Below are 21504 nucleotides of genomic sequence, written 5' to 3' on the forward strand. Positions count from 1 at the left end.
ATCTGAGCCAGCGTTATCTTAATGCGTCCCTTGTCCTCTTCCAGGTGAACATGAAGCTGGTGGAGGTGGCTGTGATACTACATTTGGTTGGAAGCCGATGGGGCAAGAGTTGAGGCTCAATGACGTGAACGCGGATTTGACTCCTTTTCAGCATGGAAACCGTGCTTTAACTTCCAAGGACATGAGGAAATCACAGGGTAAGGCGCTTTTAACTGACATGTATGAATATATTGAGGGGTTTAATAACTGATTTCTTATTTTATTATAACTGTTTAGTTATATGTTTTTTCATGTGTATGTATATATTTTTAATGGCTCAGGCTTTTGTGGACAGCCTTCAAACTGGCCATTGGACTTTGCAATTATTAGGGATGCACCGATCCCACTTAAGTACAAATACAAGTACCGATATGAGTACTTAATAATAACGTTAGTTAAAAAATCCCGCCCCATTATTGTCATGGTTACGGCCAACAGCAGCTTTGTGTTATTTCCACAGTACTGTCGTTGTGTATGAGCGTTTTAGTGAGTGAGTCAAAGTGCCATGTACCGTAGCGATATGCTATAGGGGTCCGTGGAGCCCCCCCCCCTCCGGCACTGGTATTAAATAAATCGATGCTCAGACCAGGCTTTACCATCCACACACCGTAGCATGATGCTTTTATCTGTTCCGCGCCGTCGGTGCCCCTGTCCTCTCTAAACTGGGGACTTATTTCAGTAACAGTAAAGTAAACGGCATTGATTACTATGTTGATGATCCCATAGGACAAATTAACCGTGTAAAAATGAAAAAATTTAATTTGACTTCAACCACGTTGCTTAAGTGATTTTGGGTGGCACAGTATCGGGTCAGGGTACTGGTGTCGGTGTTGGTGCATCCCTAGCCAATATAGGATGGGGCTAGGGCTGTAGTCAACCAAATAAAACGAGGAGTTTTGACGTTCTCTTGACTCTAATCTATCAAACCATGATTATTAAATCAGAAACTACGAAGCAATTAAAAGGACCAAGTGTCTAGCCAGCCTAATTTCTTTCTGGGGACTAAAGCACGCTAGAGCCTGTGTATAAAGATGTAGGGCTGGGCGTTATCAACCAAAAGTCATATCTCGATATCTTCAAGCAGAATATCGATATAAGATAATTATAGATATTTGTTGACGCAATAACAAGTTGCCGTTGCCGCACTCCAACTCGTAACTAGAGTTACGAAATAGCAGGCAGCAGTCGCGGTTCGAAACTGCTGTTGTTGGATAAAATATGCTGTACTTTCAACCTATATCGATGTTAACGATAGCATCTCGTTTCATATCTCGTTTAAAAGAATATCGATATGTTTCAATTATCGATGTATCACCCAGCCCTATGTAGATGTATCCATTCTGAACAGACGCCCATCCTTGGTGAGTAAGAGTATCCCCAAAGGGAGGGTGTTATTAAGGCGTGGGCAGTGTTAGGATTACACCACACATAGCACACTTGTCCAAATGTTACATGTTATTCTTATCCAACCACAAAACCATGTCCCCACGAGCATTGTTATGTTTTTTTATTTATTGCCACTTATTAACTACTGCTTACTACCACTTACTGCTCCGTGTATGGTGGCCTGGTGCCCCTGCACTCCACTCCCAGCCGCTGAAAGCTGTGGCTCCTTCAGAGTGCTTTTTTCTTCTAGTCACTAATTGACTCAACACTGCTCACTGGAATATCAAAACACTGGCATGTTGGTCTTTTCATTGTCTGGCCAGGTCTGTTTTTTAAACCTCTATGGTCTTTGTTTTCAGCCCTTTCCTTTAAGATTCAGTCCAGGCTTTTTAGCTTAAAGGCAACGGCGGTCTCTGTTATCAAACCGTGGTAACAGTCTCAACTAGTGCCACTAAATGTCTTCCTGTGTCTGTGTCCCCGCAGACCGAGGCATGCCTCACACAGAGGAGTCGCGCCTGGCCAACCTGCTGCGCCGCGTTTCCCGTGAGGATGACCGGGAGCGCAGGCTGCTAACCCTCAAACAACTGAAGGAGTTCATCAGCCACAGTGAGAACAAAGGGGTGAGTTCAGCCGCCTCCCTCGACTGTGGTAAATCAACTTGATGGCTAAATCTCCCCTTATCCATTTTACATGACTCAGTGCCTTTTTTAAAGAGCCAGTTAAAAAAATCTGTTTTGGATTGAGAGTCTTAGGAAAGAGGGCGTGTTATCCACATGGTTGCAATTCAGAACTTTGATACAGTTTTTTTTAAATACTTTTTTATAATGATGAATGTTGCGTACAAAATTCGCCACACACCTTAGCGTTATGCTATAGGTGTCCGGGAAGCTTAACCCTCACTCGGACGCAGACATTAAATGAAAAAACGACGTACAATAATTGGAATACCATGATGTCTCCTGATGAGATGGATTTCTTGCTTTTTTATAAGTGGGTTTATTGATGGGTGTACTTACTGGATTGGAATACAATGTTTGTTGATTACGCAGTTCTCTTTTAATAACTAATCATGACAGGCCCTGGTGAAACAAATGGAAACCACCTTGAGTACCCTGAATGAAGTTTTGAATGAAAGGTAAGAGATGGTACTATTAACATCCATGGAACCCAAGAAAAAACGCTTGCATACATTTGTGTTTTAGGTCAAAGCTCTAGGCTAGGGGAGTTCAATATGACTGTTTCACATCTTGAACTCTACGAATGTGTAGAGGATTAGCAGTATCGTGGTACTGTGATTCCAGATGAGTTGTGATTGTATTTTTCACCGTATCGATATCGCACACCGCTAGCCGTGTGAAATGGAAGTGGATACTGAAACAAAAGGCCCTATGACGTAATGTTTAATGTTTGGTGAAAGATCCTCAGATGCGTGCAGCTGGATTAATTGAATGCTAGGCTTACCTTATCACTGGATTTCACTGGACCAAGTTCTTACTTCTTTCCGTTGGTACTTTCCGTCATCTAGACTTGACGTTCATTAAATTGATAATTCTTCAGTTGCATATTGAAAGAAACAAATGTTAACAAATCAATTCTGGTGTGTTGTGGGCGGGTTCCTATCGTCTGAACAGCTCTGTCATGATCCAATGTTGCGTCTCCCGTTCAGGGGACAGCGACCCTCCTTGAAGTGGTAGCCCATATTGTTCCCCATCCCGCCTCTGCAGCAGTAAGCTGCTGTGGGAGATGAGGCAGGAGGCCACGGCCTGCCTGGGCCTCCTGTGTGGAGCCATCAGCTACGAGGCCGAGCGCATCTTCAAGTGGCTCTTCCTGAAGTTCAGCGGCTCCAGCCGGGACGAGGTGAAGCTGCTGTACCTGATCGCCATGCAGCGGGGCCTGGAGGCGGCCGGAGAGAGGAAGGCCTTCACCCAGGTCATGCAGGTAGGACGACGTTGGCCTATCGTCTTTAAAGCCGCTGTGGGTTCCATTAGTGTCATTTGTTAGAACCTGCTCTTTCAGGTCTGTCGTTCACACTCACTGGCTGATTATCTGGGTGCCTGTTTCAGCTTGTGATGAGCAGTCTGCAGTCCATCCTGGAGAACCTGGACACGCCAGAGCTGCTGTGTCAGAGTGTCAAGTGCATTCTGCAGGTGGCCCGCGCCTACCCACATGTCTTCAGTACCAACTTCAGGGTGAGTAGCCTGCAGTGAGCTCTGTCCTCTGGGGATCTGAGCGCCAACATGCACGTTGGCATCCCTGGTTTATTAACTGTGGGGAAAATTGCGAAGTTATTGATGACATTGCAGCTAGACTCCCTTGGAAATGCAACGTATATGAGCAGCCTCAACGAGTAGGATAACAATGTCCAGAGTGAGGAGCCTTAAGACCGAAACCTGACATTCATCAGTTACAGCCGAAGCACAATTGTTCCTCTAGAGTTTGAGGTTCCTTGGGTGTGTAACATTATGACTGATGTTACAGCTGCTAACAGGAGGGGTGTTTCCTTGTCATCCCAAGGCTCCACTCTCTCTAAATGTAATGATTCTACTTGCTTTTTAATCTAGCGTAGTCTTATGTTTTGCGCCGTGTTTAAACTCCCCCACAAACGAATGAACCGGGTGCCAACTGCCAACCTGCTATACCCCCAAAGCATTCAGAATGGTTAGATGTTTCATTTAGATGCTGTCGAGTGTAACACAATGTATGGACTAACGGTGACTCCATCCTCTTCAGGACACGGTTGATATCCTGGTAGGCTGGCACATCGACCACACACAGAAGCAGTCGCTCACCACAAACGTCTCAGGTCAGTTGGCATTGTCCAATATGTTTTTATGGCACCCCGATCTTGGAACCATTAATGGTAACCATTAACTTAGTACTTTTTACTTGATGTAGTAGAAGATAACCCTTTTACTTGTGTCTGTGCCGTAGGCTGGCTGCAGAGTTTGGAGCAGTTCTGGGTTGCAGACCTCGCCTTCTCCACCACCTTGTTGGGGCAGTTCCTGGAGGACATGGAAGCCTATGCCGAGGTGAAACAGCGTTATCTCCTGCAAGCACCAGCTGTTTTATAGGCCACTATTAATTCTGATCCATAAGGTTTCAGTTTTTCTGTAGGGGTTGTATTTAAATCCACTTAGAATAAAAGCTTTCTAAATATATTTTCCTATATCACCGTTTAGTATAAAAGCTTTTTGATGCATATGTTTTTGTACGGCTGGCCGAAATATTCAAATGAACAAAATAATCCTTCAGAAAACGACAACATTATTAAAATACCTCAGCACTGTGATCCGTCCCAGTCAGTGTGAGGTCTATCTCCTCTCCCCCCAGGACCATCGGGGGCCGCTTCAGCCCCACGCGGGGCCCGCCCATCACCCAGGAATACGTGTCCGACGTAAGGACGCCCACCCCTCTGATGGGCGGGGAGGACCGCACACCAGACGCTAGACTCTAAACGAACGACAAAGTTACAGAGTTAGAGGGCCAAACTGTTACCTGAGGCCAGATCCATTCTGTAACAAGCAGGCCTGTGTTTGAGTAGCCCTACATGTGTCGATGTGGCGTTAACGGTTAACTGACGGTGGAGCAAGGAGGAGGAAACATCAATAAAAGAAAAGCTCAACCCGAGCCCTGAATGGGAACATATCTCAGTCAGAGAGGGGGAAACAGACAAATGATCATTTTTAACGTTGATGCTTATTGCTGGATGCTGACCCAGCCGGTAGCGACTGCCTTCCCACTGACCTCTCCTCCGTTCCCCCCCCCCGTTCAGATCCTCAACAGGGTGTTGTCCTGCGTCAGCACCGCCCGGCAGGTGCTGTTCTCCGAGGCGGTGCTCACGGCGGGGAACGAGTGCGTGAGCGTGCTCCTGGTCAGCCTGGAGCCCTCGGCCCAGCTGACGGAGGTGGTGCTGGCCTACGGCCTGGACCAGCTCGCCGCCTGCCACGGCTGTGGGCTGGACTACAGCCTCGCCGTCCTGGGCCTCCTCACCCTGGTGAGGACGGGAACGTACCCTCAAGGCCCTTGGCGCTGGGGATCCAGACATTACCGAATCGAGTTCTGAACTTGCCTGTTTTGCAGATTGTGGACCAGATCAACACCAGGTTACCCGTGTCATTTGTGGAGAAACTGTTGGCACCAAACTCTAAACTGTTGGAGCTTCGCTTCCACAGGGAGAAAGAGGTGAGTCCGGCCCTCTCTAAGCTTCTCTTATAACGCCGTTTCAATCATGTAAATAAAGAAGTTGATTCCTTGCAGATCAACGCTTCCCTCCTCTCCTGTCAAGCGTATGACTAGATCACTCGAGGTTTAATTTTGCGCGTTTTCTTTTTGTCTTTGCAGGTGATGGCTGCCACGCACGGCATGTACCAGGCGCTGCTGAGCCTGAAGAACATCCCTACCCTCGAGGCAGCCTACAAGCTGGTGCTGGGAGAGATGTCCTGCGGCGTGGACAGCCTCCTTGCCCCGCTGGAGGACGGCCCCGCCCCGTCCCCCTCCACTGACATCCAGCACCCTGCCTTCGCCTCGGTGCTCCTGCCCCCAGAGAGGGCCGAGTTCACCCTCATCTTCGACCTCGGCGCCCTCACTACCATCGGCAACACCAAGAACTCCCTCATCGGGGTAAGACGCGCTTGCTTTTCACTTGAGGCTGCTGTAGGGAAGATTGGAGAGCTGTAAAGAGAGAGGGTAGAAAAGGGCTCGATTTTGAAATGAAACGTGTGTGTGTGTGTGTGTGTGTGTGTGTGTGTGTGTGTGTGTGTGTGTGTGTGTGTGTGTGTGTGTGTGTGTGTGTGTGTGTGTGTGTGTGTGTGTGTGTGTGTGTGTGTGTGTGTGTGTGTCAAGCGAGATTGTTTGTCGAACACATGGTTTGTCAATCCCAGGCAAACATACAGTGTCATCACTTCTCTACCACGTTAGCGATCCACTGCCTGACATTGTCTTAGTGTATCTCTATTAGCTCATGGAGGGCTACGGAATTTCAAAGAGAACTCCACCCATTTTTAAATGGCTACATATAGAGTGCAGCTTTGTATGTTGGTTAGTCGAATAGTGTCTCGGGGAAATGGGAAGTAATGGAAGACTATCGATGCATTGCATTAAAACCAACCATTAAATCATCGCTCTCAGCTATTTTCCAATACAAGAGACTGCTGCTTCTTACCCGTGTTGTAAATTATGTTTAAATGAATGCGGTCTACAACATTGAACTCGAAAAGAGTAGAAAATGTTGACGGTGATTTGAAGGTTTTCTTCAGAATGTGAACACACAGCTTTTATTGGCTCATGCACACTGCTCTGACTGTCCCATGAGAGGACCTCTGCCTTGAGTCTTTCTTAGCCTCGATGTTCAACAGATAGGACTAGGGATGCACCGAATATTCGGCCACCGAAAATGTTCGGCTGAAAATGGCCCAAAACATAATTTTCGGTTTCGGCTGAAGAAGGAAAAAAGCCGAAAGAAATACACCGAACATTTTATATTTGATAAAAAAAAATGTTATGTATGTATGTATGTATGTATGTATGTATGTATGTATGTATGTATGTATATATATATATATATATGTGTAATTTTTTAATTATTGAAAAGCAAGATAAAAAAGTTTAAAAAGGACATTTAGTTGTTTGATTTATGCAATGGTGAATAATAAAAACAAAATGAATGAAAAACAGCAAAAGCCACATTCGGTATTCGCTTTCGGCCAAATGTTTTAATATATTTGGTTTCGGCCAAGAATTTTCATTTCGGTGCATCCCTAGATAGGACTGATATCTTTTCACTCTTCACCTTCTGTCTTTTTTTACTCTTCAAGCTGTCCTTTATCTATTTTATCCGTGATCAGTTCTTATTCTTTTATTGCACTTGTTCAAACGTGTCATCCCTAACCTTACTACCTTCTGTGGTTTTTAGATGTGGGCTCTGTCTCCCACAGTGTTTGCTTTGCTCAGTCAGAACCTGCCCCTGGTTCACTGTGAGCTGGCCGTCCACTACCCAGCGGTCCAGTACTCTGTGTTGTACATGCTCTATTCCCACTGCACAAGGTAACCCTCTATTACACACACACTCGTTAAAACAAATGAGACATTATACCTGCACTGTGTACCTCTTCGACTGCAGCCGTTCAATAGACACAAAATTCCTTTATCTGTGCTAGAAAATGTCTCGAGAGGGAAACGTGCACGTCTACTATTTATTTCGAGTAATTGTAGTCTCAAACTTCCATAGCTTGAGTCACAAAGCATACATTTTTTGTGGCAATGGTAAATATTTGAACAACTATTAACAACACGGTAATAGTTTAGAAACTAATGACGAGCCAAGTATCGGTATTCAAAGGTTCCTGGCGATATGTGGAGCTCTGCAAACACTCTGTGCGTCTTGCTGATTGTCTGCAGGCACGACCACTTCATCTCAGCCAGCCTGTCCACCTCATCACCGTCCCTGTTCGACGGGGCCGTCATCAGCACCGTCACCACGGCGACAAAGAAACACTTCAGCACCCTCCTGAGCCTTCTGGGTTCCCTGTTGTCCAAGGAGCATCTCTACCCAGAGGCCAGGTATATACGCACAACTCGCAGTGTTCAGTGCATGCATGGTCATATTCATTCAGCTAACAGAATAGAATAGTCATGCAAGAGGTCTTTTGAGAACACGTTTTGACTGTACCTTATTAAAGTCCATATTGTACAAGTCATGTTCAACCGGTGCTGTGTTGACTGCCCTGTTCACTAAAAGTCAAGTGATGTTCTGAATGTTTTGAATGTAGTGCGCATGATCGATTACTGGTAGAAGTTTGTCTCATCTTTAAGAATTTGGAAATTACGACAAACATTCACACTAAATCAGTTGGGCAATACCTTGCTATCGGGCATAGAAGCTTATTTTTTTTTTTTCCTAAACACTTGCCGTGTTTAGGAAGCTCTTGCAAACTAGGGCCCAGGAGATTTCTTTGCTGATGAAGAAAACTGACACCTATGCGCCCCTGTTCTCATTGAACTCCTTCCACAAGTTCTGCAAAGGCGTGCTGGCCAACGGTAAGCTCAATGCACAACATGAAAGGAGGGCTTTTGTGAATTGATAAAGATATTGATGGCATTGCTTAATACCGAGTTGATGAATAAACCCTGACGCTCAAAATGTGCAGTCGTACAGATCTTAAAAATGACAATGAAGTTACACTTTCAAAGACCTGTGTTGTCTTGATGCAGTGGCATCGCTCTGCCAGTTGTCGCGCTTGACAAAGTATTTTCAATGTATTAGAAATTAGGAGTGTTGGTCTTTTTTACGAATGTTTCCTCTCCTCTCCATGCTGGACAGCTCTGAACGAGGAACCCACTGTCTGCCTCCAGAGCTGCAACAGTCTGCAGGTTCTCTCTGCATCCCTGTCCACTGAATTACTACAGCGGTACACAAAGACTCACTGTCACTCACACTGTCACACTCGCACTGTCACACACACACTGTCACTCACACTGTCACACACACACTGTCACACACACACTGTCACTCACACTGTCACACTCGCACTGTCACACACACACTGTCACACACACTGTCACACACACACACTGTCACTCACACTGGCCCTCATTTATCAAACGAACGTAGAAATGAGCGCGAATCTGAACGCATGATTCATCTTACGATAGGACCCACGTGAGATTTACGAAACCTTCGTATCGCACCAATCCCAGCGTACGAAGGATCTTGGTGTTGATAAATACGGCGGCTGAGATCGATCGTAATTAACGTAACACGCCCATATAAAAGCACGTCTTCAGAAGTCTCGCCCCTAACTTTTACGACATGGAGAAACGTCCAACGGTAGGGTAAAATAGAGGAATTTTTCCGAGACCCAAATGGAGACGCTCGGGTCACTGGTGGATGCGAACCGTCTGGTTTTATTTGGTAGCCTAAATGCTGGCATTAAAGGCCAGCAAAAGAATGCTATATGGAAGGAAATAACTGTTGCAGTGAATAGTGTTTCCAATGTTCGTCGGGCTACGGAAGAGGTTTGTTAATTAAATTAATTAAATAATAAATTAAATGTACAACTTCTGTTATCCAGCTTAAAACATTTCACATATATGCTATTGTTTGCATTCCGTTAAAGTTATCTAATTCCGAATAAGGTGAAGAAAAAATGGTCCGACATGAAGCTCAGCACCAAAAAACGTGTTGCGGCTGTGAAGCCGGCCAAGCAAGAAACGGGAGGAGGCCGGTGCAGTGCGACTGCAGCGTAACTCACCGAGATGACTCTGACCATGTAGTGCGCCCTGATGTAGACGATGCCCAACGTTGCTATTTTGGAAAATAAAAGAATCGTGCGTGCCCCCAGGCCATCGGGCTACCATGTTCAGGATTGACATTCTGGCATCGCAAATAATCTGAACATTAACTGAATGGTAGCTTTTGCGGTTGATGTACGCGTAATAATTAATAGATGGTTCCTTCATACGCACATGGGTACAATCAACCGCACCAATCACATTTGGAAACCTAGCAATAGCATAAAAATCCCTGTTTGATTCCAGTTTGCTGATCGTTATTATATGGGAATTTAATATAACGTTCGGAGAGGGACATTATAGCTGCCAAAACTGCTGGCATGGTTCGGCTAATACTTGGCTGGGAAATAGCAGACCTGTCCCCGATCTCCCGCTGCAAGATCCCGGTGGCCAAAAACCCCAAGGTAGAGCAAACCTGCACAGGTATTGCGTTTGATCGCCTAGTTTCTCGCCTTAACTGTGGCTCCAAAGCATTGCATAGCTCCATCAGGAGATGCCTTGGGAGACGAAAACGACTCAAGAGCCATTCATCGCCCTCCTTAAAAAAATCGGCGCGGTCTCGAAAAACTCTCTCGTCTGTGCGTTGAGGTCCTTAACAGAGCCAGATCTGCCATCGCTGAGACACGACCACCTATTTGGCAAATATAGACAGCTGAATAAACATTTCACCTGTCACATTCTAATTATTTTCATAGCAATACTGTTTTTAATTAGGCCTGACTTGATTGTAATTGTTTGAACGGCTGGGCTAATTCCAATTTATTTAGTAATTAATACAGATGTTGAACATGGGCTACTTGTGCTGCACTATTCATCATTGAAATACCCGTATGTTGCGCCAAAAAAACTTGCGTACACGAGCTCAGACCTGACGTGAGATTTCATCGCAGCCTGCGCTCACGTTCAAATTGATAAATGCCAAGCTCAACGTTGAAATGAGCGTACGTCCATTTTACGCACGTTTTCTGTCGTACGCTCGTTTGATAAATGAGGGCCACTGTCACTCACACTGTCACTCACACTGTCACACACACACTGTCACACACACGCTGTCACACACACGCTGTCACACACACGCTGTCACTCACACTGTCACTCACACTGTCACTCACACTGTCACACACACTGTCACACTCGCACTGTCACACTCGCACTGTCACACACACACTGTCACACACACACACACACTGTCACACACACACAGACACTGTCACACACACTGTCACACACACACACTGTCACACACACACACACACACACTGTCACACACACACTGTCACTCACACTGTCACTCACACTGTCACTCACTGTCACACACACTGTCACACACTCACACACTCAGTCACTCACTGTTGCACACGCACTCACTGTCGTACACAAACTCAGTCGCACGAGCACATACTGTCGCACACACACACACACACTCCGTCACCCACATACTGACTTCCTGATTGACAAAGAAGATATCATTTCATTTAATTTCAGGTCTGATTGACCTGCTATGTGTGTGGCTGCTGTAATGGCCGTTGCACAAAGCTCTTTATTGGGGAAGTTTTCCTAGCCGAGGTGGTGTGACTGTGCTTCGTTCCCCAGGTGTGTGGACGTGTGCAGAGTCCAGCTGGTTCACTCCTATGGTCCGGGTGAGGCAGGCCTACGGCAAGCTGCTCAGGACCATCCCCCTGAGTGTGGCCCTCGGGTAATATGTTACACACACAGTCAGGAGCGTTTCCATGACCTGTGGCCATTTCCTGTCGTTCCACCCATTAATTTGATATGTTTGCCAGACTGATATCCCACCTCAATTATAAGGTCGTGACCTTGGGTGTCTTGAAAGGCGCCTCTAAATTAAATGTATTATTTATTATTATTATAACTTGTGTGTGTGTGCTAGGGCTTTGGTTGAGTCCATAGAACACATACTATTGTATTTCTCTGTACGGGTGTTCTATATGCTACAGAATCACAGATGCAATTACGTTTCTCATTTACTTCTGTCGGTTTTATTTTTCTGCCGCATTAACTTTTTTTGCAATGCCAATTTCATAAGACAGCGCATATATCAGATGGGTGTATACAGTGTGGTGTTATTTAAGTGTGTAGCCCTCGATCAGGGTCTTAAAGTGGAAAGGAAGCAATCAAATAAACAGATGTCTATAGCACTAGTTAAATATTTCAATATACCATAAATACAAATAAAGTCGGAAATATGAACCATTATTCAGAATAAAGCACAAACAAGTTGCATAAATTATAATGTTTTCAGCCTGTGCCCTGCCATCTCTGTTTTCAGAATACGATGACGTCACGGGAATGGTTGGTAACATTCTATGTTGTTTACATAGCGGCTCATAGCCTCACTAGCCGCGTTTACATGGCACATCTGATCCGCATAGATTTCTATGCGGATCAGATCTGTTCCTAAAATGTGTTCCGAATGTACTGTATACATGGCAGTAACAAAAGTGTCCGTTGTGTCTCTCGCGCACACCTGACACATCTCAGGACCGGCGGCGACATAATGGATGTCTTATCACTATCGGGGATTTTAAATTTGATTTTAATGAAAGCACAGCAGGAGAGAGCTTTTCTCTGCCTGCTGCTTCAATTAAGAAGGAGGAGGACAGCGCAGCAACTTATTATTATATATTAACCCCAAGCTCCGCCGCAAACAAGAGGAATTTGGATGCGAGTCCGCAGCCAAGACTGGTGGGAGAGAGTGGTCTTACGGGTATTTAGTGACCAGGAATCCTCGAAGGTCCAATTGCGAACTACTGCAGCTGCCATCTCTCTAAGTTAAGAAGTATTTTAACGTTCAGCCTGCAAAAGTACAAGTAGTAGCCTACTCATTTACAGTTACCTCGGACTCGCGCGGACACTACGATACGCAAACACGTCATTAATAAACACCCATGTCCCGTCGCTTAGCAACCGGACACGCTTACCGGACTACTTTTACGGAGTAATAACAAAGACGTGAATCAGGCAATAAATCCACTTTCCTTGACAGCGGTGAAGTTCGGTGTGCTTAAAAGTGAACATGGCGATTAAAACGGACTACACCACCTCTTCTATTCGGCATAGAATCTATGCCGAACAGATAATTGTATTCCGAATGAGGCGTATACATGATAATTTTCTGTTCCGCATAGAACTCTATGCGGAACAGATGTGTCCATGTAAACGCGGCTACTGGAGGTGATAATAACTGACATCTCCCGGCTCTGCCCGTCCACAGGATGTTGTTTACAGCTATGAAAAGTAGTACACGGGTGCAGCAGCTGGGCTACCACGCTGTCTTAAAGTTCGTTCATTTCATGATACATGTAATTGTCGTGCCATTTGGGTGTGCACAGCTGATTGGTGGGACAGCAAAAGCTCCCTCTTCAATGTAATCAGCCTCTATAAAGTGGTCGCTACATACTCTCTGCCCTCATCCCATTCGGGGGCTGAGGCGTTTTAATGCAGCTAACCATCTTTGGAGCAGTTTAGGCTTCTTGACAGGAATGACATGGAAATGAACTATTTTACCACTCTCTTTACCCGATAATATTTGTTTGAACATCCAGGGGCAATACAAAATGACCCCCCTGTTCTTCTTCCAAGATTTGACATGTTTATTTGAAAGCGCTAACCATTCTGATGACGTAGCGCCTGCATTTTTAAAACATGGCCGCGCCCTAGTTGCGAAAGTCGTTATCAACATTTCATTTTCCAGTGAAACTACTTGAATTTCAGGTTTAATGAAAATCCATGTATTCTCAAAAATGAAAAAGCAACCAAAAAATGGTCGCAGTTCTCATTGCTTAATTTCCACTTTAAAGCGCAAAGAACAAGTGAGACCTCCCATAATAAACATAAGGACTCCTTAAGGGTGCCACGAGGTAGCAAAGCACCAAACCGTTTTAGTCCAATCAATACGTAGTGTCCATCGAAGGGTAGAGTTGCTGGCCAATGGGTGCAGAGGGTTGATTTTGGAGCTTTGTTCAATGTTCCTGATGTTTTGTGTCTTTCTTCTTTTTTTCACTTAGTAACCACAGCCACCCAGAAATGGGGGAGATCTCCATGACCATCCGTCGCCACATGGGGCGCTCCCCGAGTGGCACGCTGCACCCGCAGGACTTCAGCGACATCATTAGCTTCATCCTGTACGGAGCCGTGCACCGCGGGGGGTGAGCACAGAGCTGCAGGCCGAGGTCCTCCTCGAGTGTGACGTGTTTGGAGGTTGTTGAGGATGGCGGTGCGCTCTTGACGGCATACTAGCTTGGTTAGCTTGGTACCCCCCGGGGACTTGGGAAGAGGGTCTCCAATGTTTACCACGGTATGAGAAGGTTAGATTTGAACCACCTTTCAGTTGGGCGGAGGGAGGAAGCTGTCTCGAGGTACAATGAGACTGTACACAAAAGCATCCGAAATGAAGTGGTTGCATAATAATTGTGTGCGTGTCGGTCTCCGCAGGAAGGACCCGTGGCTGGAGCGTCTGTACCACAGCTGCCAGCGGCTGGAGAAGCGTGCGGGGGAGGCCGGGGGCCCGGCGGCCGGCGGGGCCGGGGGCCCGGCGGCCGGCGGGGGCGGGGGCCCGGCGGCCGGCGGGGGCGGGGCTGGGGGCGTGCCCCGCGGCCTGCTGAAGACGGAGGTGGTGCTGTGGCAGTGGGCCGTGTGGGAGGCGGCGCAGTTCACCGTCCTCTCCAAGCTGCGCACGCCACTGGGCCGAGCGCAGGACACCTTCCAGACCATCGAAGGTGAGGGAGGGCAGGGGGGGAGGAGCAGATACTGAGGGGCAGAACGTCCCCTGACTTACACCCCGTGGTGAAGAGTTAGAGCGGGGAAACTGAAGCGTTTCACGCCAATAAATGTCTGTTAAGTCATTATCTCGCTACTGTAACGCAATGGTGATTGAGCCCACATGCAGCTTTGTGATTGTTCTGAACAGGGTGTCCAAACTGTTTGTACTCTGGGGAAAAGTTGCAGTTAATCGGCAAAATTGTCACCAAAGAGCAAAACGGAAATCTTCAAGTTTGCTACTCTTCAGATATTGGATAATTTGTACTACTAAGAAGAATAAACAGGTCTAATAAAACTAAAAGCTCTATACTAGTATGAAGGGTTGGCTAAGAAAACAACAGCAGTTGGATAGAGTCTATCCATAATTTGCCGCAGAATAAAATTCATTCCCAATGCTAAAATTGTTCAAAAAAGTACAAACTGGGGTCATGATGTCGGTATCAAAATGATCTGTTTCACATATCACCGCCCACGCACAGAGAGCGTTTAAACACCCACAGAGGCGTCTCCCTAAGAGCTGTTTTGCAGTAACCAAACCGTCTTCCTGACTGGCTGGGTCCTGTTCCCTGCGTCTCAGCCATCATCCGGAGCCTGGCGGCCCACAGCCTGAACCCGGAGCAGCAGGAGCTGGGCGCGTGGAGCGGCGCCGGCGGGGACAGCGAGGGCCACCACTCCAACCAGCTGCCGCTCACGCTGCTGCTGCATTTCCTGGAGAACCTGGAGAAGCTCATGTACAACGCCTACGAGGGCTGCGCCAACGCACTCACCGCCCCGCCAAGGTGCGTCCGCCTAGTGCCGCCCACACACACTGTGGTTTGGCTTATGAAGTCCGAAAAACAAACGGCCATTTCCTCCTCGTGTATGGTGTGTGTGTGTGTGTGTGTGTGTGTGTGTGTGTGTGTGTGTGTGTGTGTGTGTGTGTGTGTGTGTGTGTGTGTGTGTGTGTGTGTGTGTGTGTGTGTGTGTGTGTGTGTGTGTGTGTGTGTGTGTGTGCGCTAGACCAACACAAAACAAATCACAAAGATGTGCCGGTTAGTCGTAGTCAATCAGAACACCACGTTACAGTCCTTCTTCAGATGGTTCATAACATTGGAGTGAGCTGAGTGACGGTGGTATATCATCTCACTGTGTCACTCCCTCCTCAGGGTATGGGGTTAGGGTTAATACCACGTTACAGTTCTTCTTCAGATGGTTCGTTCTAGGGCTGGGCGATATATCGAATATATGCGATGTATCGCGAGATGTTCTCCAGGGGATGTATAAAATGCCCCTATCGCGAACATCGAATATAAATTGGCATGCAATGTTTCTTTTTGCCGCCGCCGGCATACTCGTTGTGCTTTCACGCGACGGGGCGACAAGATCTCATACAAAGTGAACGTAGAGACGCGTATCTGCCAATCAGCGTTCAACAGCGTGGCCACGTGTTGAACATGTGTAACGTAACAGCCAACCAGCGTTCAACCGTCAAACTCGGTGCAGTGCAGTCCGGGGTGAACTGCGGCACGGAGGAGAAAGTGATTGTTGCCGTTTGCGACTCCCGGGGCTCTATATATAATAATATATAATATAATACAATTGTTTATATAATATCACGGCCAAAAGCTCTGTGCGCCTCCTGATGGCCGTAACGTGGGGAGCTCATAGGGATTGGGCTTCTCGGGGTTTGTTTGACGCACACCATTCCCTTCTCTCGCTCTTTCCTGTGGCTCTCTAAACACACTCACTCCCCCCGCCCATTGCGAGTTATGTTTCAGTAATACTAGAATTATTACTGACGTAACATTATGCCAGACATGGTTGAATCGAGCATTTATGATGTGCTCTAGAGGAGATTCAAAATATATCGAGATATATATCGTGTATCGAGATCAGAGGTGGATAGGAACGCGCTACATTTACTCCGTTACAAATACTTGAGTAACTTTTTGGATAAATTGTAATTTTAGGAGTAGTTTTATTGCAACATACTTTTACTTTTACTTGAGTAAATATTTGAAAAAAGAACGGTACTTTTACGCCGTTCCATTTGGCTACGTGACGGTCGTTACTTTGTTTTTTTAGATCTTTTCTTTTATTACATGCAAGATCTATTTCTATCACGTGAATATTCCTTAGCCCAAGTGAAGGAGTTCAAGTACCTCGGGGTCTTGTTCGCGAGTGAGGGTACTATGGAGCGTGAGATTGGCCGGAGAATCGGAGCAGCGGGGGCGGTATTGCGTTCGCTTTACCGCACCGTTGTTACGAAAAGAGAGCTGAGTCGCAAGGCAAAGCTCTCGATCTACCGGTCGATCTTCGTTCCTATCCTCACCTATGGTCATGAGGGTTGGCTGATGGCCGAATGGACGAGATCGCGGGTACAAGCGGCCGAGAGGCAATTGAATAACGCCTGCACAGGCACGGATGCACGCACAACGCAGAGTGGTAATCGGGAGAGTTGGGAAAATAAGCTGGATACGGAGTGGGTGAAAGTGTGTGTGTGTGTGTGTGTGTGTGTGTGTGTGTGTGTGTGTGTGTGTGTGTGTGTGTGTGTGTGTGTGTGTGTGTGTGTGTGTGTGTGTGTGTGTGTGTGTGTGTGTGTGTGTGTGTGTGTGTCACTCTGTTCGAGCCTGCATGAGAGTTCAATGTTGTCATTAGCTGTAACGTCTTTCCGACCAATCGCAGTTCAAGGCCGACCTGGGCTGTACCACTTCGGGAGGGGGCGCAGTTACTCCCCTCTAGACAAAACCGAATTGGTTGCGACGTTGACCCGGCGCCCCCCGAAACGTTAACGGGCCACAGGGAATTCCATGCTTAAAGCACCCAGGCTACTATGCGGCTACTATTTTGCAAAGATTTAATTTGTTATTGTTTTAGTTCAAGGGTTATACATTTTATTTTTAAAGACCTTATTTATTTTATTTAAAAGGATGTTATTTACATTATCTTTATTTGAACATTGCTGTTTTATATTTTGTTGGTGTCTATTTTGTACCGTTTGTGTTGCTCTGTTTATTTAAAAAATAAATCTGAGAAACTCAGTACTTTTACTCTTGAGTACTTGAGTAGTCTTTTCACTGCATACTTTTTTACTCTTACTTGAGTAATTATTTTTACGAGTACTTTTACTTCTACTTGAGTAATTATAATCTTAAAGTAACAGTACTTTTACTTGAGTACATTTTTTAGCTACTCTGCCCACCACTGATCGAGATATATATATATATATATAAAAAAATATCGAAATATTCATTTTGGCCCATATCGCCCAGCCCTAGTTCGTTCACATCGGAGTGAGCTGAGTAACGGTGGTATATCATCTCACTGTGTCCCTCCCTCCTCAGGGTATACGGACGTTCTTCTACACTAACCGCCAGACGTGCCAGGACTGGCTGACCCGGATCCGGCTGGCGCTGATGAGGGTGGGGCTGCTCTCGGGCCAGCCCGCCGTCACCGTGCGCCACGGCTTCGACCTGATGACGGAGATCATGAAGAGCAACACCCAGGTACGTGGGGCACGGAGCAGGGACCAACGCATTCAAAGGTGCCTGTAGGTTCCATTATGAGAGTTGTAAAGAGAGAGGGAGGATTAAGGGTGGGTAAGAGTTGAACCCAAACAGGTCTGCTCCCTCCCTCTCTGTTTCTCGGCCAATGAGAAGGGTTGCATTTTACACAATCTGTGATTGACAGACAAATGTATTCCCCCAAATCAATTTGGGAAAATATGCTTCAAAACACATTTGTCAAATTTGTCTCATTTTGAGGCTAGGGCCGTCAACTTGAAAACATTTGGATCGCTGTGGCATTCCTAACAAATGACACTCAAACAATTCTCTTAAATCCAACCTCCCCTTTCTAACTGTTGCTTTCATGGACATTAAGTGTTCCTGGTTGAAGTGAGGCTGACCCCCGCCCCCCCTCTCTCGCTCAGGGCCCAGAGCTAGAGGTGCCCTTGATGATGCTGGTCGAGGCTCTGTGCGAGCTGCGCTGCCCCGAGGCCATCCAAGGCCTGGCCGCCTGGAACCTCTGCAACACGGGCAAGAGCCTGGCCTGGCTGTCGTCGGTGGCCCTGCAGGCCGAGGGACGGTAAGGGCTGCAGGGTGCCTGCTGCTTAACGGGCGTCATTGGAGGACAGACACGGGGGTTATGGATTATGGATCTGCGTCTTTCTGTACCAAGGGCCTGTTGCAGTAGCTCAGCGTAGTTCAAACGTAGTCTGGTTATAACGCAAGGGTTTACTTCAGCAGGGTTGACGCATCACTAGTTATTACGTAGCTTTGTAGTGACTTCATATTTAATTTAACATAATCCACACAGGGCAGCGTGGCACAGAACCCAGTCGTGGAGGACGGGTTGTCCCCAGGGTACTGAGGCGGTTGAGCCCCTCACCTTCCACCCTCCTTCAGCGTTCTTTGTGCTGTGTGTTCTCTGTGCCGTAGCTTTGAGAGGGCGGCGGTGGAGTACCAGGAGCATCTGACGGCCGTCACGGGGACGGACTGCTCCATCCTGGGCTCTGAGCGCCTGCTGAAGCTGTCCTCCTCCAGTGGCAGCAGCGGAGCGGTGTCCAGCCCCAAGCACACGGGCAACGGTCGCTACACAAAACCATATTCACTGAACTACAATAAGCCGTTAGCGATTATCAAGTGCAGACAATTTATAGAAGTGCTGATGATCTATGATCAGAACGGCGTCCTTGGCAGTGGCCGGTTAATGGGTAGCAGCAGTATGTTGTACAGAAATAACCGACCGCTAACGCTGTGAGTGGTGATTCTGAATCTAGTATGTAACAAAGCCCTGGGACAAACATGGACTGATTACCTGTTTGGTGACGGGAAAGCAGAACGCTATCGATGCTGTGTGGTCTAGAAGAACATGGCTATCTTTTCTTTGCGTCGTGTCGGTCTGTGTTTTGAACCTATTAATTTCATCCGTCCGTGCAGGCGAGGGCAGGAAGACGGTGCTGCTGAAGGCCACGGAGTGCTCCTCGGAGGGGCTCAACTGCCAACAAGGCGTGCCAGTGCTACGTGGCCCTGTGCGACTGGCCCTCGGTGCAGGAGTGGCAGGCCAGCGTCCAGGCCCTCAAGAAGAACTCCTCGCCGACCGGGGTGCACCTCAAGATGGACTTCAACTACATCCAGGCCCTCAGCCACTTCGAGGACGGGGACTTTGAGCAGTGCGGTGCCCAGCTGGAGCTTCTGCCCGGGGAGGACTGCAGCCTGCTGAGCGCCACCGGCGCCAAGGACAAGCTGGGTAACTACCCCCCGTCTATCCGCCGCTGGACACCGCCCTGCACACGGCTGGCAGGGGTCCACTTTCGTTTTGGGGGTGGCACATTTTAGTCTGAAAGAAGCCGTTCCGCTTGGTCACTGTTCTGTATTGTATACTCTTTTCAGATATTAGGACGAGTTTGAACACATAGGTCAGTTTGAGTCGTGTGTGTGTATTATGTAGTTAGCGACCCAAACCCCAACCCTAGGAGGCATCAATGTGGGTGATCTCAGTGCCCCCCCCCCCCACCCCTTCCTCCTAATCATCTTTCTTCTTCTTCTTCCTTTAGTCGCCATAGTTCACTAGTATGCGTTCCCCTGCTCTGTGTCTATCCCTTCTGACTGGGGGGTGTCTGTCCGTGCTGGGGTCAGATCTGAAGTGCCTGCTGCCCTCGGTGCTGAGCCTGGACCCCTCGGAGCTCCAGAAGGCCATCGAGGTGCAGCTCCTCCGCAGTGCCGTCAGCGCCATGAGCGTCGCCAGCAGCCCGCCGGAGCACAAGGCCACGCAGAGCACCGAGTAAGGACCGGCGTCACACAGCCCCCCCGGCCGCGTCACGTGACCCGCCGCTCCGTCAGTCTATCCCCCACGAGTGTAGAGAAGTATCCTAACCAGAGGTTACCTTGAAAGGCATTATCGTTAAGACAAACGTGTGGGAACCAGGAGTTTAAGTAGCCTACGTTCCCGCTACGGTACCGCTCTGCGCCGTACCGAAGCGCCCCGAGTCTAGATGCGCGTCCGCTTTGGTTCTCAGCGTGACCGTGTCGCCTTGGACCGAAGCGTCCTCCACCGTGTCCCTGACGGGTTCCCTCGCTGCCCCGCAGGACGCTGGTCCGCTACCTGAAGCAGACTGGGCGCATCACCCTGGGCCCGCTGCGCCTCTCCACCCTGACGCTGGCCAGCGGCCTCCCCAGCGTGTCCACCCTGCAGCTGCACTGCATCACCGCCCTGGACAGCACCCTCACCGGACACGAGGTGAGCGCCCCTCTCCTGTCCTGTTGCTCCGTAGGACTGTGTGATCCCTCTCTCTCTCTCTCTCTCTCTCTCTCTCTCTCCCCAGTGGAGGATGACTGTGTGTCTGTGTCTGGAGGATGACGGTCTGTGTCTGTCCTCCTGTTGCTCCGTAGGACTGTGTGATCCCTCTCTCTCTCCCCAGTGGAGGATGACTGTCTGTGTCTGTCCTCCAGTTGCTCCGTAGGACTGTGTGATCCCTCTCTCTCCCCAGTGGAGGATGACTGTCTGTGTCTGTCCTCCTGTTGCTCCGTAGGACTGTGTGATCCCTCTCTCTCTCTCTCTCTCTCTCTCCCCAGTGGAGGATGACGGTCTGTGTCTGTGTCTGTCCTCCTGTTGCTCCGCAGGACTGTGTGATCCCTCTGGAGAGCGAGGCCCTGAGCTCCTGTAAGCAGCATGACGTGCAGCCCTGGCTCCAGGCCCTGCGCTACACGGTGTTCCAGAGGCGGCTCCTGCTCAAGCTCAAAGGTAAGAGGGAAGCACAACGCGTACGGCCATCTTTGTGTTGGAAACTCAATGTAGGTCTTTAAACGTTTGAGTCTTCCTACAACCGAGCCCATATCAACCGTGTTTTGACCCCAGATGGAAGCAGATGTGTGCCTGTCCTGTTGCTGCCCTCTGGCTTAATGCATACACTACATATTCTTACCTTATATTCAAAGCCATCCTGGTCGGACATATTACCATACTAATCACATCCCACCCAGATAGTTATCTGCTACGGAGACATTCATTATGTACAAGGGCGTCAGT

The 21504-nt window shown here is 47.9% G+C and overlaps 1 pseudogene; it reads left to right on the plus strand.

Moving 5' to 3' along the window:
• Positions 1–21504, plus strand: part of LOC130378055 (serine/threonine-protein kinase SMG1-like) — a 29545-nt pseudogene that overhangs the window by 1031 nt on the left and 7010 nt on the right.

The sequence above is a fragment of the Gadus chalcogrammus genome, unplaced genomic scaffold (genome assembly GCF_026213295.1).
Source record: "Gadus chalcogrammus isolate NIFS_2021 unplaced genomic scaffold, NIFS_Gcha_1.0 GACHA065, whole genome shotgun sequence".
Classification (NCBI taxonomy): Eukaryota; Metazoa; Chordata; class Actinopteri; order Gadiformes; family Gadidae; genus Gadus; species Gadus chalcogrammus.